General features: G+C 39.1%; 1 protein-coding gene and 1 pseudogene across 2 annotated transcripts in view; both read right to left on the reverse strand.

The window, feature by feature from the left end:
* LOC114046963 (uncharacterized protein KIAA0355-like) overlaps positions 1 to 12,189 on the reverse strand; it is a 110,313-nt gene extending 98,124 nt beyond the window's left edge. Inside the window, exon 1 of one of the 2 annotated variants that reach the window (XM_027867620.1) lies at positions 12,130 to 12,189. The gene's annotated coding sequence lies outside the window, so the exon portion shown is untranslated. The remainder of the gene's footprint in view (positions 1 to 12,129) is intronic. The other variant, XM_027867621.1, reaches the window with a different exon arrangement.
* Positions 751 to 1,198, reverse strand: LOC114047289 (annotated as a pseudogene).
* Positions 12,190 to 12,624: the final 435 nt, after the last annotated feature.

Genomic DNA, 12,624 nt, shown 5'->3' on the forward strand with positions numbered 1-12,624 from the left:
GAAACGGAAAATTCTGATTATGAAAATTAAAAAGATTTTGCACAAATAAAACCAATTTAGCTAAAATTCTATAGAAGAGAAGCAGGTAAATAGGAAAAAATCTTTGCAATACATTTCTCTGATAATGGTAAGATACACAGGTAACTGATTCAAGTTTATAAGAATAAAAGCCATTTTCCAATTGACAAATGGTCAAAGGATATGAACAGGGAGATTTCAGAGGAAGAAATCAAAGCTACCAATAGCCACATAAAATGCTCTGAATTACTAATAATTAAAGAAATGCAAAATAAGGCAATTCTGAGGTACCACTTCACACCCATTAAATTGGTTAAAATGACAAAAATGGAAAATGACAAATGCTGGAGGGGATGCAGGGAAACAAGCACACTAATGCACTGTTGATGGAGCTGTAAATTAATCTAATCATTCTGGAAAGCAATTTGGAACTATGCCCAGAAAGATATTAAACTGTGCAATACCTTTTGAGTCAGCAATACTTCTACTAAGTCTACATCCCAAAGAGATCAAAGTACCCATAGGTATATAAAAATATTTACAGTAGCTTTTTTTTGTGGTGGCAAAGAATTGGAAACTGAAGGAATGCCCATCAACTGGGGAATAGCTGAACAAGTTATGGTACGTGAATTTGATCAAACAGTACTGTGCTATAAGAAATTATGAAAGACATGGTTTTATTTATTTATTTTTTTACTGAAAAAGTTAACAGTTTATTATAATTTATTTTATTTAATAATCTAGGAAGTTCGCGGCCATCAGCAATTCCAGTGCAATTTCAGATGCAATTGGGGATTCAGGAATCTCTGCTGAACTGTTAGTGTAGTGAACCTTGTAGGTAAAATTCATGCATACTTTTGATAGCACATGTGATGGAATTTCTCTAAAATTAACTTCACTGGTTTCGTTTTCAGCAAACTGACCTGAGCCACTTAACATGGCTTTTATTGCTCCTGATGTTAAAGCATGCTCTTTTTACAATAAATTCATGACCATCGGAAGATATCAATTTCACATGCATAGCATCAGGGCCCTCACACCTGCCATATGTTTTCTCTTCTCCATCCATTATTTCCTTATGAAATTATATTTTGTTTCCACAGGAATTTTAACAAAACACCTTCTTGTCAGTTCTGCAGCGGCCGCAGCTCAGTCCCCACTGACCGCCACAGCCCCTGCTCCCAGGGCCGTTCCCTCCACCCCGCCTGCCACCGTCTCTTCCGGGGCAATGAAAGTGAAAGACACGGTTTTAGAGAAACTTAGGAAGACTTATATATACTGCTGCACAGTGAAGTGAGCAGAACCAGAAGAAAAATTTATGTAATAACAACTTTTTTGTAAAGATAATATACTTTTAAAAGTATTAGGAACTCTGATCAACACAATGACCAACCATGATTCCAAAAGGTTCTTCTTGATGAAAGAGGCTACCCATCTCCTAATAAGAGACATGACAGAGTACAGACTGGAACTGGCTTTTTGGGTGGGGGGGAAGACAGACAACGCTGGTATTTGTTTTGCTTGACTGTACTATACATGTTTGTAGCAGGGGATTGTGCTTTTCTTGCTTTCTTAATGAGGACCAAGGGAAATTTCCCTTCAGGTGAAAAAAAGTTCAATTTTATTTTCACAATGGGAAATTCACAAAAAAGAACTTAAATCAGCTGAATCAAATATGGGTATATGCAATGCCTATCCTTCTTGAGTATCTTCCTACTGACATGACTAAGTAAATCTTTTGTTAACTGTTGAAAGACCTACAAGCAAATCAGTCACTCAATAAGCATGCATTAAGCACCTAAGCTGGGCAGCTAGATGGCTCAGTGCATAGAGTACTGGGCCTGGAATCAAGAAGACCTAAGTTAAAATCTGGCCTCAGATACTTACCAGCTGTGTGACTTAGGGCAAGTCAATTAACCTCTATTTGCCTTAATCTACTAGAGAAGAAAATGGCAGACCATCACAGAATTTTTGCCAAGAAAACCCCATGGACAGTATGGTCCACAGGGTCACAAAGAGCTGGACACAACTGAACAACAAGCACCTAAGCACTGGGGATACAAAGAAAGGCAAAAATCTATGTATAAACAAGATGTATACAGGAGAAGTTAGAGACACACAACAAAAGGGAGTACTAACATTTAGGCAGATCAGTATACGTTTCCTCTAGGAGAATTCCAGGCATGAAGGACATCAAATGAAAAGGCACGGAGTCAGGACATGGAGTATTTTGTACAAGAAAATGCAAAGGAGGCCAGTGTCACTGGATTTTGTTCCAATATCAAACCTAATATCAAACCCCTACCAAGGGACTTCCCTGAAGCAGTCGTAGCCCAGACACGTATCTCAAAGAGAAGATTCCAGAGGAACAGAACAAAATCACAGATGGTACCTCTAGCAAAAAAGAATAAATGAGAAGATATTAGATACGATTAATTCATATGCTTAACTTCTCAAGTATAAAACATTTATTTATTTGTTGTCTGTATACAAATCACAGACATACATGATGAAGATATAAGAAGAAAACAGGTAGACTCTCATTTCTACCTTGTTTTTACAACACCTTTATTTTCAAATATCTCTCTCCCCTCACTTACCCAGAGAACCATGCTTTTGTAACAAGAGAGAAAGATAGAGAAAAGAAAAGCAGTTAATTAATACTAACCAATTCATCAATTGAGTCTGAAGATATATACAATGCAGTATATCCATAGTCTCCCACCTCTTCAAAAAAGTGAAGGAAGTAGTTTCTCTTTTCTTTCTCCAAGGCCAAGTGTGCATAATTATACAACGTTCAGTTTCTTTTTTGTTATCTCTATTTATATTATACATATTATTTTCCCTGTTCTGCTTACTCTACTTTGCATCAGTTCATATAAGTCTTCCCATGCTTTTCTGTACGGCTTTTCCTAAGGTACAGTAATTTGTCATGATATTCATGTATATCAATTTGTTTAACCATCCCCAATCTATCAATATTTACTTTGCTTCCCATTCTTTGCTACTTAAAAAAAGTAAAAAGTGCTATGAATATTTTGGCACATATAAGATCTTTTTCTCTTTCTTTGGGGTATATGACTAACAGTGGATTTCTGGTTCAAAAGGTATGAGCATTTTAGCCATTTTCTTTGTATAATTATACAAAATTATCTTGGAATTCCAAGATGCTTTCCAGAACAACTATATTAATTCAAGGTTCCACCAATAATGTATAAGAGTGCTGATTTTTCCATAGTCCTTACAACATTAACTATTTCCATCTTTTGTCATCTTTGACAATTTTCTGAATGTGAAATGCAACCTGAGTTGTTCTGATCTGCATTTCTCTTAATCATTTGGAGCAATCTTTTATATGGCTGTTAAAATAGGATGACTTTCACAGTCAATTTTCTTCTACAACACATCCTTACTATTGTGACTACACAACTGACAGAGATATAAGTAATATGCACTATTTGATGCTTGATTTTTAAAGACTGAAAAATGTGTGTGTGTGTGAGTCTTGGAGAATGACCTACTTACAGTCTAAATCAAAGAGAAGATTTTCTGTTAGATGGTGAGGTTCTCAGGATGCCTCTATTTTCAAATGTCATTGTGCTTATAACATAGAGTCCCAGAATACTACCAGGCGCCTCCTCAATTAAACTCAACGCCACTCAAAAGAAATTTATCTACACAAAGGAAAAACTAAGCAAATGAAGAATGTATATCACTCAGATTAAGACATACAGTTGGGTGTGCAGCCTACTGAATCAGCATATCAATATAAATATCTTGGGCAGGCACCACATAGTTGCAGTGACATGGGGCCAAGAATTGAATAAAAGGAGGATATTTTGCTGTCTGGCCATTTGGGACATTTTGCAGCATTCTCAATGATTTTAGGCTGCTCCCTGATGCAGACACACATTTTTTCAACTGTTACTTTTTTAGTGATGTTATATAGCCCATAAAAAAAAAAAAAAACTACAATTCAGAAGAACCAAAATTGTGGGTAAATCAAAAGGCAATGGAAATAATGTTTTTAAGTTAGCTACAGCAATGATGATTTGCACATAGAAGTGAAGAAAATCAGCATTTATGCAGTGCCTATTATGTGCCAGGCACTGATAAGAGCTTTTTACAAATATTACCTCATTTGATCCTCACAAATTCCCTGCAAGATAGATATTATTATTATCCCCATTTTACAGTTGAGGAAACTAAGACAAACAGAGAGTGACTTAACTCAGGCCTTCCTGACTCCAGGCCCACCACTCTATCCACTTGCCATCAGCCAGACTCTATGCCACATATGTACTATAAAAATTATCAGAAAAAGAAGTGGGCTGGTTACCAAGTGAGAGCTAACAGATGGATAGTATGATGCTGGGCCACGAGTATCCATGGAATTTTTTTATTTCTTTTTTTTTTGGTTACATTTTAGTTCCAAACCATCTCCTTCTCTCCCTGCGCCGCCCTAGACAAAGGCACCATTTCTCTCTCTCTCTCTCTCTCACACACACACACACTCTCTCTCTCTCTCTACCAGACTTACTTCTATATATCCGCTCTTTTCTCTGGAGGTGGATAGCATCTTCCTTCTTAGTTGATTTGAGCATTTTTAACACTCAATAACGTGGTCCTTCACAGTTGTTCTTCTAACAATATTGTTGTTACTGTATACAATGTTCCCTTGGTTCTGCTCACTTCATTTTTCATTATTTCATGCAAGCTGTTCCATGTTTTCTAAAATCAACCTGCTGATCATTTCTTACAGCATAGCAGAGTTCCATCACAATCATATACCACAACTTGTTTAGCCATTCCCCAATTGATAGGCACCCCCTCAATTTCCAATTCTTTGCCACCATAATGAGAGCTGCTATAAATATTTTAGAACATATAGGTTTTTCTTCTTTTTCCCTAATCACCTTGGGAAAGAGACTAATAGCAATATTACTGTGTCAAAGGGTATACAGAGTTTAACTCTTTGGTCCCAAACTGCTCTCCAAAATTGTTGGATCAGTTGACAGTTCCACCAATATTAGTGTCTCAATTTTTCCACATCCCCTTCTATCATTTTAGCCAATCTGATGGGTATGAGACGATATATCAAAATTGTTTTAATTTGTATTTCTCTAATATATAATGATTTAGATCATTTTTTCATATTGACCATATAGAGCCATTAAATGTTAGAAGAAATTAAGGCTTAAAATGAAATGGGTAACTCCTCTTGAGAATATTTATGGAATTATGTAGAAAAAAAATCACAACAATAAAAAGGAATGCATGAGTCACATTATGGACCAGGTGAGGATATAGAAGTATGAAATTATTATTGATCAAAGGACACTTAGCATCAGAAGGCTGAGGTGTGCATGAATATTTTCAAACTACTTCTGACAAAAATTATTAAAATTTGGGCACTTAAAGACATAAGTTTCTATTGTCTGGAAACCATTCATGGAGAACACGTTGCTCCCAGATAGTAACAGATAAATTAAGTATTACTGTAAATGATATAAGAAGAGAGGAACATTTACCAAATGTGAAAAGGCTGCATATTGTAGTATTAAGTGCACTAACACTGATGTAAGAATACCTGGATTCTAGTCTTAGTTCCTACACTTATTAGCCATTTGACACTGGCAAGTCATGTAATCTTTCTGAGCTTCAATTTCCTCCTTTCTAAAAAGGTGATAATAAAATTTGTACCACCCACTTTAAAGTGTTAACATGAGTGAAAGAAGCATCGTCTCATCTTAAAATATTCAAATAAATGTGAGCTATACAAAATAACTATTTCCTACCTTGGAACTAATCAGAGACTTGAAATGATTTAATATTCACATAACTGCATCTACATTTATTTGAATGAACAATATTAGGATAGGCAAAGGGACTGACCCATGATTTCATTAGTACATAGAATTTCCAGGTAAGGAAAACTTCCTCTATCCAGTTAAGTCAACACCTTCTCTGCAATTTACAGTCTCAGATAGTTGCCTAGAGCACAGGGTTAAATGACTTGCCCCAGGCACACAACCAGTATGAATTAAAATCTCCAATCTTCTCAGCTTCTAAGCCTACTCTCTATCCATTACCCCATAGGGCCTCTCTAGAGCAATAATTGTTATTCAGTCCTTTAGTCCTGATTCTTCATGACCCTGTGGACCATAGCATACCAATGCTCTCCATGGGGTCTTCTTGGCAAAGATACAGGAGTAGTTTGCTATTTCCTTCTCCAGTGGATTAAGGCAAACAGAAGTTAAGTGACTTGATCAGGAATACACACAGTTTATGTTTGAGTCCATATTTTCACTCAGGTCTTCCTGACTCCAGGGCTGGCCCTTTATCCACTGAGCCACCTAGCTGCTTCCAGAGCAATATTAACTAATGCTAAAATGTCCATAGTAGAAAATCTAGGATTAAATACCATGGTAACAATTAACATAAGGCATTACAAATAATTAAACATTTTAAAGTCTAGAACCAACTCAGAAATTTACATAGGCCCACTAACAGTAAAGATGAATCTACATGGCTAACTACATAAGAATGCTCCTTAGTCCTAAAGACCTGTTTAAATTCCTCCAATATAACAGCTATATGTTAGCTTAAGTCTTTCTAGGTGGAAGAGGCAAAGGAAGTTCAGGTCATCTCCCTACAGGATACTATCTAAATACTTTTGAAATTCTTTATTCCAACATAGTACTGGACACAGACTATTTTTTTCTTTTTATTAAGTGTTTTTAGTCCCTCCTTCAACTCTATCTTTGCAAAGCAAAAAACAAACAAAAAAAACACCTGACCACAACAAACCAGTCTAAACATAACAGAATGACCACAGCTGATGATTGATTATATAGCTTTAAGATTTTTATAGTACTCTCTATACATACTTTGTAACTCATTTAAACCTTACAAAAGCTTAACAGCTTATGAGCTAGATACTAAAAGCAAAATTATCCTCATTTTACAGATGGGAAAATTAAGGCTCAGAGAAGCTGTGCTTTTTTTCATGATTACACAGCTAAGAAATGTCAGAGGCAGAATTTGAACCTAAGTCTCTTAGTGTCCAATTCCAATGCTCCTTTCACTGCAATATATTTCTTCTAACCTATTTCATTATCAAGTAGCACAAGATAATTTTTCAAGATAATATCATCACCAGTCCCAAATCTAAAAACCTTCCCCAGTTTGATCAATTCTCACTGCCAAACCTGTAAAAACCATTACTAAAAGCCACTCATCCACCAGAAATATTTTAGCCTATAAGAAATATGTACATTTTTAGGAAAAGATTTTTATTTCAATATAGTTATATTTTAAACTGCTCTCTGAAAGAATATTTGATCATTTATTTCATCTGAAACTGCAAAGCAAATTTTTTGGTTCAATATCATACTAAATATTTTCTAGGATAGTAGTAACTGGGTCAGATTAAAAGATTTCCAATAACAATTTCGTATGCTTATTAAAAACCCACTGAAGATATCCACACACATCCACTAGCACAGAACAGGCTACCACACGGTTCAAACATCACCTTACCTTTTTCAGTGTCTTTTATAAATGCAGACAAAAATACCTCTTACCACTATTTGTCTATATACAAGCATATGTGAACAGCAATCCAGACTACATCGAAGATGGCTTCGACATCTTAGGTAAGAACATCATGTGCAATGATCAGACAAGTGCAGCGTACCAAGAGTTTGTTATTCTTTGCCTACTTGAGAATCTGTGTGAGGTTCCTGGTTTCTAAACACTAGAATAATTTATCCACTTCCTTTGTCCTCCCATTAGGCCACAGGAAAACAGACAGAATTAGGAATTGGGGGGAAGAAATGGTATATAGCTTTAGCAAAATCTAAAGTTGAGGAAGGTCAGCCAATCAACTTAAACCCTTAAGGCTTGATAAGTAGTAATGTAATCAATCAACAAATTATTATTTTTCATTGCAATTAATCGTTGTCAGGTGATCAAAGAAGTATTTGTTCTCCCCATTTCCAGTCAAAGTATATATATCTATTAAAAATTTCATATACTGATGATTTAGATCCCAAGACCAAGAAAAACCCCAATCTACACTGTCCTGTCTTCTTATCAATACGGAGCAGTTAAATCACTTTAACAATAAAAAGATGCTACTTGGCAACTGGGCACCAAAAAAAGCAGACTTTCACTATTTATTCATGCTTACCATTGAGAGAATGTACGGACTTACCTCATTTCATTGCTCTTCACAGATACTGAGTTTTTTTGTTTTTTTTTTGTTTTTTTTGGCAAATTTAAGGTTTGTGGCAACCATGCATCAATTGTACATCTATGTCACATTTTGGTAATTCTTGCAATATTTCAAATTTTTTCATTATTATTATATCTGTTATGGTGATTTGTGATCAGTGATCTTGGATGTCACTACTATAATTGCTTTGGGGTGCCTCAAACGGTGTCCATCTATGACAGTGGACTTAACTGATAACTATTGTGCTCCACAAACTGGTCATTGACTGGCCATTGAGTATCCTTGGGCCTCCCTCATCCCTGAGGCACAACAATATTTAAATTAGGCCAATTAACAATAGCCTCTTAGTGTTCAAGTAAAAGGAAGAGTCAGTAGATAAAGCAAACTTTATTGTTGTCTTATTTTAAAATTGCCACAACCACCCCAACCTTCAACAACTACCACCCTGATCAGTAAGCAGCCATCAACACTGATGCAAGACCCTCCACCAGCAAAAAGATTATCACTCCCAGAAGGCTCAGATGATGATTAACACTTTTTTAGTATGACCTATTTTTTAATTGAGGTATGTACATTGTTGTTGTTTTTAAGACATTATTGCACACTTAATAGACTACAGTATAGAGTAAACATAACTTTTATATGCACTGCAAAACCAAAAAATTTGTGTGACTCCAATTGAGGTGCTACTTATAACTATAATCACAAAATATTTTGTGCTGTTCCACACCCTCTCAAGATCAGCTAGTCACAGGAGCAGTCATCTCTTTGGTCACTCAGAAAAGCTTCAAAGGCTCTCTATTATTGTTCAAGACCCTCTACAATTTGGCTCCAAACTACCTTTCCAGATGGTTCTCAAATTTTTCCACTTCAGGTCAAACAGATTACTCACTGTTTCCTGAAGATATTTCCTCTTTCCTTTCCTTATGCCTTTGCTCAAGCCACCATGCCCTTGGTTTGTCACTTCAAATCTCAATCTCTGGCTTTTGAAACCCTGTCATTCAAGGCCTAGCTATCACCTCTTCTAGGAAGGCTTCCATGATCACTCCAAGCTGAAATGATCTCTGCTTCCTCTGAATGCTGGCAGTACTTTGTTTATACCACTCATACATCTATCACACTTTGCCTCACCATAAAGAAATGCTATCTGATCTTGGACAAGCCACAATCTCCGACCTTCATTTCCCTTCTTTATAAAATGGGGAATACTTATATCACAAATCTGTTATGAGAATTTACTAAAAAAAAAAAGTACATAAAGTGTCCCGTGAACCTTAAATGTAATGTATAATGATAAATGATTTTGAAGTCAACAAACACAAGCAGCATGGTAATATGGCAAGAACAAAGTACAGCCAATCTGGGTTCTAATCCTGCCTCTACTACTGACGTGCTACATTAACCCTAGATAAGTCACTTAGTCTATGTTGTCAAATTTGATATAGGAGATCAGGCTCTCCATGCTCACATCAACCAAAAAAAATTTTAATCAGAAAAAAAAGTGCACTTTGGCACAGCAAGACAAATCAATTCCCCATTCAAACCAAAGCTATTTTCCCACGGACTCCGAAGTTCCAGTATACTAACCCTGACTTAAATCGTGCTTTAGCAGAATAACCATTTCCAAAATCATTCAGCTTAAACATTTAACTAGTTAAAAAGGATAATGGTTGAAACATGGTCCGTCTTCCACAAATATGGAGATAATTTTAGATTGAAAAACTCTAAGCCTGCCAAGGGAATCTGAGAAGACTTTTCTATCTTTGTCTCCAATGTTAACCTACGTATTTGTGTGCAAAAATAGAGGTAGATTAGTATCTCAAATGCTACAGTGAAAAGTGACTACCGCAAACCTGAACACCTCATATGGAAAAGCAGTTGCTCATGAAGTCTGCAAGAAAATAAAATCAACCAATGAAAATATCAATAAACTACCTAAGCAAATAAAAAAAAATGTGAAGAAACATTTGTTTAAAGATTCCCCTGGATATTTGGAGTAACTTCTCTTAGAAAAACCATAAAGAGCAAGTACTGACTATATCCAGTCAAACCTTGAACTATCTTAATATATATAAAAACAACAAAATACAAAGGCATTATCCCACAAATACACCCACTGACACAGAATTAGTAACTGCTTTGGAACTTTAAGTCTGCATCTGGAAAATTCTAGAGTGGGTATAAACAAAATTCTTATCATGCCAAGCAGAAATGTTTAGTTTACTCAGAGAGTACTCCAAGCAGACAGTATTAGGAGCAGGGAAAAGACGAACATTCAATTATCCTTCTCTTAGGATAGTCATTCATCGCAGAGCCGGTGCCTTTTTAAAGACTCCTCACTACTAAAACTATGAATGTTATACTCAGGCTTTCTGTTTCATACACCTGCAAGGGACGATATCCTAGTACACACTTAAACACTGGCAGGCCAGACTTCCTACAGCACACATTGGTGCTCTCGGCCACCACAAAAAGGGCAGTATAGAAAAATGCAATCACTACTTGGACCAGCACATGACACGTTTGAACACGCCTAACTGGAACAGGAAAAGCACGTTCCCTTTGCTATGCAGAAGGAAAAGTGTCAGGATGTGGACAAGAAAAGGATAAACAGAGAAGTGAAGTAAGTTGAGAGGTACAGGTGGCAAAGTGGAAAAAAAGTTTACGGTTTAAGGAAACAAACTAAATATTGCAGAAAGAGTAGGAGGGGAAACAGGGCAGGAGGGTACTTAAAACCCTACCCATCCCCCCAACTGGCACCATTCCTGTTTTGACCAGCGAAACCATCTAAAAGATGGCCACTACTCAAATAGAAAGTTCTTTTTGTTTTGTTTTGTTTTCTTTGTTGTTGTTGTTGTTTTGGGGGGGGGTGAAAAACCACAAAATAGAAGAAAAACAGTTTCTCTCCTTTGGGTACATGGAGTTCTCCAAACCACTGATCAAACAGAAGCAGCACAGTTCTATGGGATTCCCTGGGAAATATGCACTTTAACTAGTGGGTGTAAATGAATACTAACAGGCAGCTCTGAAAGCTTTGACTCGGGTGTTCCAGTGAGTACTACTACTTTAGAAAGATTAGGGACTTCTCTTGGGGGGAGGGAACTTGTATGAAACTCAGATTTGAGCAGGTATGAGTCACGCTACATAAGCAAGATATACATACATTTCTGACCCAGTGCCCTGGTGATACACAATGTTTATATAGTAAGCCGGCATGGAAGGGGTAAACTCACCACCCAGCAACCCTAAGTCGCCCTGGTCCCTGATAGACAGGAGTGGGTCTGGGGACAGACCAAGCCAAAGAAAAGATGGGAGACTGTGAGGGAGCACAAGACCAAGAGGGCCGAATCCCGTCTCTCTTCCTTAGAGAAGCTCTCAGCAAAAAACAGGGCGAATAACTCCTGCGCCCCTTACCCTTGGCCCGCCCCCGTTCCCAAAGTATCCTCCACACTCAGGATCCGGGGGCGCCTCGTTGCTGCAGGCCCCCACCCCTGTCCCTCTGCCTGCCCGTCGAGTGCAATGACAGGTGTCAGCGGGAGGCTCCGCCTCGGCCCGGCGCTGCAGTTCCCTGCTCCCCGACCCCAGCTCCTCGGGAGGGGTGGGGGTGAGGGTGGGGGGCTCACAGCAGCCCCGAGATCGGCCCACAGCCGGGGCAGCCCAGCCCCTCCCGGCTTCCGTCCTTTCCCGCCGCCCCCCGCGGCCCCGGCCCCGCGGAGGAGACAAGAGCACAGGGTAGCGCCTGCCGCCGCCCTGGGCCTCTCCTCCCCGAAGACAGGGACCGACCGACCGAGGGAAAGACGCCCTGCCCTACGGAAACCCAAGGCCCGACCCCTACCCGGCTCCCAACCCAGCCCAGAGGTTCAGCTCCTCACCTGCGACGCGTCCTCGCCCCCCGCGCCCGCGACGGCCAGTCTGTGTACACCGGAAATGACGCCACGCGCCCAGCCCCGCCCCACCTTGCGGCTGCTGCTGCTGGCGGCCCTGAGGTTGACTGACTGACAGACTGGCTGGCTGACCGAAGCGCGAGAAGGGGCGGGACTGAGGCCAGAACCGCGGGGGAGGGGGAGCCAGGACCGGGAGGGGGATGGCGAGGAGGAGCGAGCTGCCTGGAGGCGGTACCCCGAGGTGGGAGGGGCGCGCTAGGAGGGTGCCTCTGGGGCATCAGGCCGGAACTGCACATTATGGACTGGTCTAGTGAGAGCGAGACGTCCCCTCCGCCCGGGTCAGCCTGGGGGATTTCCTTCTCACATCGGCTGTACCTGACTCGAAATGGTGGAATCAGGAGCTGTCAGATTCTGGAGCCTGGGATTTAATAAATGAAACCTCCTCCCTTCCCCCAACCTACAGAAGAGGAAACTGAGCCTTAG

The sequence above is a fragment of the Vombatus ursinus genome, unplaced genomic scaffold (genome assembly GCF_900497805.2).
Source record: "Vombatus ursinus unplaced genomic scaffold, bare-nosed wombat genome assembly UNPS02014786.1, whole genome shotgun sequence".
NCBI lineage: Eukaryota > Metazoa > Chordata > Mammalia > Diprotodontia > Vombatidae > Vombatus > Vombatus ursinus.